The 6934-nt window shown below is 38.1% G+C and overlaps 1 long non-coding RNA gene across 1 annotated transcript; it reads left to right on the top strand.

Moving 5' to 3' along the window:
* The first annotated feature begins 1984 nt into the window (after nucleotides 1–1984).
* On the top strand, nucleotides 1985–2952 carry LOC131042647 (uncharacterized). The gene is made up of 5 exons (XR_009105285.2): nucleotides 1985–2174; nucleotides 2271–2339; nucleotides 2436–2504; nucleotides 2597–2710; nucleotides 2826–2952. It is a non-coding gene; the product is annotated as an uncharacterized LOC131042647 (long non-coding RNA).
* The last annotated feature ends 3982 nt before the right edge of the window (nucleotides 2953–6934 follow it).

Raw genomic sequence — 6934 nt, 5'->3', positions numbered from 1 at the left:
TTTTAAAATTTGAAATTCCCACGTACGCACTTAGGTTTGTTCTTCTCGAGCCTAGAGAAGATAGCGCGTATGTGCTGCTTTTAGGAAAATGAGCGCATATGCGCTGCTCATAGGAAAATGAGCGCATACATGCTAATAATCCAAATATAACCGCGTACACGGTGCTTGGTAAAAAAAAGTTAGAAAAAAAAAGTTGGGTCTCATTTACCCGTGAATATCATGTTTTTTACTTCGTTTTTTACCCATTTCTTCTCCTAAACCGCTAACGGGGTACTAGATTTGTCCTCCAAGCTATGGATCAAGGTTAGTTTTTGTTTATTTTGTCTTTCTTTCGCGTTTGTTCAATTTGTTTTACATTTTGAATTTAATTTCATTAATTTTGATTAGGTTTTTTCATTTTTTGTTTCAAAAACCAGATTCTTCTAATCCAGAACAAGAACAACCAAATGCACCTCCTGAAAACCCACAAGAACAACCAAATGCACCTCCTAAAAACACACAAGAACAACCCCCAATTCCTCCTTTTGACCGCACACCCGAAACACATGAGCAATTAATTAATCAGTTAGGACAAAATACGTCTAAAATCAATAGACTGATTGTTAAATTGAAAACTTCTGAACTTGAGCATTATCAATCCCTCACCACTAGCCTAGAAACATTAGCTAGTGGTGCCATAGCTATTTCCACACAAATTACCAAATGGGGAAACTTTAGGGATAGGTGTCGTCAATTCTATGCCGATGGGCTATCATACGATGGAGTAAAAAACAAAAATATTACTAAACAACAGATATTTGCCCTTTTCGTTGATCCCAAAACTGATCAGTCATTACCTCTTAATGCAAAGAGGTTTCCCATACATTGGTGTACAAAGGTGGTGGATGGTCTTTGATGATCCACCTTGTAATAATTATGAGGTGCCATTATATTTTTTGAGAAAAGTATATTGTGAGTTTGTGCTCAATGTGCACCCAAAGTATTTTGACATGAGAGAGTTCCATGGTAGAGGTGGTGGCTCTGCCCAAGATAGACTTGGAGCCCATAGGCGATTACCCGCGGAGAGTCGCCGCCCCCTAGCACCCAAACCCAAGGTGCATCAGGCTGTCCCAGTAGAGCTGAAAGATTCGATGGAACTACAGACTCTTTAGGCGGCCACAACATTGACTGGTGCCATCATCCATCATGGGACATCATTAGCACACCCTATTGTATTGGATGATAAGCCATTAGGTGGCGACAGAGAGCCCATCCAACATATGTGTGTCAGTTGCTCGGGGATATGCTCGGGGGTAGATGATGCAACCGGTGCAGATGGATCCTCATCTCATCTGTGCACGATTTGTGGGAGTAGATGTCAGGCCCACACGGTTGAGGATTTCGCGCTGACAGATGAGTTGATGGACATGGTGTTTGCCCATGAGCCACAGACACAGGTGTGTTGATTTGAATTCATAGCATTTTATTTATTAGTCACTTTAAATTTGTAATTACATAAATAAATTTTCATTTATACATCGATTTAAATTGAGACAAATAATATGCATTTCAGGATGCAACAGCAGTATCCCATACTCCTCCCCCAGTTACTATAGCTGCAACTTCGATGCCTGAGGTATAAATTTTGTAACATGTTAAAATAGAATAGTATACTTTGAATTCAAAAAAATACAATATATACTAACTATCTTTAATGCTTGGTCCAATTTCTAGTTTGTAGGTGTTGACAGGGGACGAAATGTCCCAGATTGATGACATCATACTCTCAGCAATCGATTTTGGCCTACAAGGCTATACGGTATCATATTTTGTACAACCATTTTTATGTATTGTTTTTATGGAATATGCAAGTCATTTTATTTTAGATTTTTAAAATTATACTTAATTTATTATCTGTACTAATATCTCATGTTAATTTTGTTATTTTAGGGTACCCCCTCCGCATCTAGGGCTTGTCCTATGAAAAAGGATTCCTCAAAGATGCCAAAACGTAGGAAGAAGGTGATTGAACACATTTTTAGTTGTACAATTGTTTGAAAATGTTGAAATCAAGTATTAGTTGGGGTTTGTAGATTGATTAGTGTTTTTTGTCTATTTTACATGTACATCGGCCATTGAGCTATGTGGATTTGTTGAATGAACCTGATTCACCTGTGGATCAAGAGAGGGCAGAGGTATGTATCTCTACTTTATTTTCTTGATTTCATGATTATATGCATGCGTACATGTGAACTTGTGATATATTATAATCTTATAATTTTTTCATACAGGAAATATCCATACCTATTTCATCAATGGCGAACCCTCCTCCTTGCACTGGAGAAGCATCTCGGGATCTGGTACAGTTTTATTTGATAAGTAAAATTAATTGTTTTTAACCTTCAATACTTATCATTATATTAAATGTATTTAATCTTTGAACATTTTTTGTATAGGTAATAGCGATAGTTTCTATATCGATGGTGAGCCATCCTCAGTCCATTGGAGAAGCATCTCAAGCACATGTACGCCATTGTTCTCTATACTATAGATTTTAAGTGTTTTTGATATATTTATGTTAGTACATTGTATTAACTGTACATTTAATCTACAATAGACCCCTTCGCGGTACGACCATAACGTGGATCCATTTAAGTACGTCTTCTAGAAAAATCCTAAGAGTGACAAGGAGAGGAGAGCGAAGACATTAGCTCCTAGATCAGCCGATGAGGTAATCTACATTTCAATTGCAAAGGAATTAAAGTTAAATGCATAGTTATGTTGTTAATTGTGAACTATTTTCTACAAAAGAATTCTAACTTGGCTTTTGAATTATGGTTTTGTAGCCATCTACAGAGCCACGTATTGCATCGAAGAGGCTTGATTTTTATGATCCACCACAAGTTTAGGATCATATAGTGTTAGTTTTGGTCATCGAATGACCAATATATGTAGATATATTCTACATTTTTATTGTATATCGATTTCGACATGGCATATGCCACATTTGTGTAATACTTGTATTGACTTGGCAGACATGCCTTTATATATATATATATATATATATATATATATATATATATATATATATCGATATTCGATCCAATAAATGTGTACTGAGTTTATTATTTTGTATTCGTTGTATTTTGTGGTTGTCCTTTTATAAATTTAAATGAATATTTGCATATGTAATCAACAATATGAATATAAACAACAAAAATATATGATATAAAACATTGCAATCGTGGAATATGATTTGATAAAATTTCTAAAATGTTGAATTAACCCTACAAAACTCATTGTATTCAGTTCATTATTGTGTATTTGTTGTATTTGGTGGCTGCCCTTTTATAAATTTAAATGAATATTTGCATATGTAATCAACAATATGAATATAAACAACAGTATGTGTTTGGTGCGAGAGCATCCTCACGCTCGCAATAGTCAAATTTTGTTCATCGTGTGCACAAACCGACGTCACGAGCGCATCCAGGTGGGTAGGTTTACGCCAATCATGCCCCTGTCGTGCATCCCAAAGCGTTGGAACGTCGAGAGTCATACCATACTGGTGCGATCTCTCAAATGCCCTGAGTCTGAAAAATTGGCAAAATTTGACAGACTGTTTCTTCAAATCCAGGACACATATGATCAATCCGTTTGAACTCGTGGGGTCACGTAAAGCTCCTCTACAATGCCCTGTCTCAGTTTTTGACGAGTCAGAGCTATTTTCAATTGGTAGCATTTTTTCGCCTGCTGCAAAAACTGTCAGTTGCATGCAATGCAAAGTTGCCAGATTGGCTAGAATTGATTCAATTAGTCATGTGCACAAACCGACGTCGCGAGCACATCTGAGTGGGAAGGTTTACGCTAGGCATGCCCTTGTCGTGCATCCCAAAGCGTTGGAATGTCGAGAGTCATATCGTACCGTTGCGATCTCTCAAGTGTCCTGAGTCCAAAAAATTGTCAAAATTTGAGGGACTGTTTCTTCAAATCCAGGACACATATGGTCAATCCATTTGCACCTGTGGGGTCACATGAGGCTCCTCTACAATGGCCTGTCTTGGTTTTTGACGAGTCAAAAAGGTTTACGCTAGGCATGCCCTTGTCGTGCATCCCAAAGCGTTGGAATGTCGAGAGTCATACCGTACCGTTGCGATCTCTCAAGTGTCCTGAGTCCAAAAAATTGTCAAAATTTGAGGGACTGTTTCTTCAAATCCAGGACACATATGGTCAATCCATTTGCACCTGTGGGGTCACATGAAGCTCCTCTACAATGGCCTGTCTTGGTTTTTGACGAGTCGGAGCTATTTTCAATTGGTAGCATTTTTTCGTCTGCTGCAAAAACCGTCAGTTACATGCAATGCAAAGTTGCCAAATTAGCTAGAATTGATTCAGTTCATCGTGTGCACAAACTGACACCGCGAGCGCGTCTGGGTGGGCAGGTTTACGCTAGGCATGCCCCTTTTGTGCATCCCAAAGCGTCAGAATGTCGAGAGTCATACCGTACCAGTGCGATCTCTCAAGTGCCCTGAGTCCAAAAAAATGTCAAAATTTGACAGACTGTTTCTTCAAATCCAGGACACATATGGTCGATCCATTTAAACTCATGAGGTCGCGTGAGGCTCCTCTACAATGTCCTCTCTCGGTTTTTAACGACTCAGAGCCATTTTCGATTGGTAGCATTTTTTCGCTTGCTGCAAAAATTGTCAGTTGCATGCAATGCAAAGTTGCCAGATTGGCTAGAATTGATTCGGTTCGTCGTGTGCACAAATCGACGTCACAAGCGTGTTTGGGTGGGCAGGTTTACGCTAGGCATGCCCTTGTCGTGCATCCCAAAGCACCGAAACGTCGAGAGTCATACCGTACCGGTGCGATCTCTCAAGTGTCATGAGTCCAAAAAATTTACAAATTTTGACAGGCTGTTTCTTCCAATCAAGGACACATATGGTCGATCCGTTTGAACTCGTGGGGTCGCGTGAGGCTCCTCTACAATGTCCTCTCTTAGTTTTTGACGACTAAGAGCCATTTTCGATTGGTAGCATTTTTTCACCTGCTGCAAAAGTCGTCAATTGCATGCAATGCAAAGTTGCGGGATTGGCTAGAATTGATTCGGTTCATCGTGTGCACAAACCGACATCATGAGCGTGTCCGGGTGGGAAGGTTTATGACAGGCATGCCCCTGTCCTGCATCCCAAAGCACCAGAACGTCGAGTGTCATACCCTACGGACGCAATGTAAAAGTTGCTTGATAGCTTTTTTTATTATACAAAAAAATGTCTTACAAATCATCTCATGGGCTTTTATACAAAATTTGGCATTACAATATGTGCGATTAAACTCATCGCCACTTTAATATACAAATCATCTCATGGGATTTTATACAAAATTTGGCATTACAATATGTGCGATTCAGCTCATCGCCATTTTAATATACAAAATTTGGCATGTACATATGTACAAATTAGCTCATTACCATTTAAATATACAAAATTATGCCCCTAAACATGTACAAATCAGCTCATGGGCATTTATATATACAAAAAACGAATATAGAACAATTCGTCGATGATTTATACAAAATTTTCAAAATCATTCTACTCTGAATCATAGAATCAATCAAGTGAGCCTTCAGGATCGGCTCTAACCCATATTGTGTCAAGTATTGCCTTGTGGTTAGATTCACGAACTTTCCATAAAATCTTGTTATGAGGTCTACCATGATACTTCATCAAATGAATATTTGTTGCAATAACAAGGTTAGAGAAATGAAGAATATGTCTGTGTGTTTCAAAGTCCTCGAACAACCAAACATCAGAATTCTTGATAGGGTATCTCTGAAGCCATGTTCTTGTCACGACAACAGACCCTATTGGGTACTCAATACCCTCTCCGTTAATGATTGTGGTTGTCAATTTTCTTTTAGGCTCAACACAACGACACAAATAGTAATCTGTTCCTTCTTCATTGTTCTCTTCTGCAACAACTGCATACACATGACCTACATTTTATAAAGTGTTAATTAATACCAAAAATAAAGTATGATGTACAACAAAATGAACCAAAAAGAATACTTGCAAAAAAATTAACTCAAAAAATCACCTGAATCCACTAGGTCAGATACATGGTCAAAATCCATTGATGTCTCCATCTAGCTCAATTGTAGTGCTTTGGGAATTTGATATGAATCAATGGGAACCAACGGTCTACAAGACCATTTGTCAACCCACTCTTGTGATTCACATTCTTCCCACAAACAATACATGTATGAAGAGAAAAAACATACCATATGTCTCGTATAAATTACCAGTGAACTTGAATTTGAACTCATAAATGAGTGCATGTCACTCGATCCTGCAATTGTACAACAATCTAGATAGTTTTCAATGTTAGATTCAGTGATCAACCAAAAATATCTACGAACCATTGACGTACCTGGATTACCTGGACCCAACGTAGACTTACACCATCACACAATTGTTTCTACATCTATCCACTCAGCACCACCTTCGTACTTCAATTCTTCCCTAGCTAGGGCTCTTTTCACACATGCTTCTGCACCATCATGCTCTCCCTTACCATGTCCAACCTCAGTGAAATTCTAAAAATGTTGTACACTGCTTGTCATATGCATCCTTGTCAACCAATAAAACATCCTTCCATTCTTGAATTGTGCGGTGCAATTATCTGACCATATTAAGTGTCAGTTGTATTGTATGTTCCTTTCCCTTAAACTATCATAGAAAACTTTAAAGCATCCTTGTACAAACTCCGATGAATGAGTACGATCATCACTTATGTAGAAGTGACACTCTCTTACAACCTTTCTATCCTCCTTTATGCTATCATATGCATGCATGAATGCTATGTGTACAAAAATAGAAACTTGTGTAGAGTGATAATACATGGATTGCACTTCATTTAGAGGTTGTAGTGTATAATTTTCAGCGAAATCAAC

This window comes from Cryptomeria japonica, chromosome 3 (genome assembly GCF_030272615.1).
Source record: "Cryptomeria japonica chromosome 3, Sugi_1.0, whole genome shotgun sequence".
Lineage (NCBI taxonomy): Eukaryota > Viridiplantae > Streptophyta > Pinopsida > Cupressales > Cupressaceae > Cryptomeria > Cryptomeria japonica.
Note: the sequence above shows the minus strand (reverse complement) of the source record. Positions and strands in the feature narration are given on the sequence as shown.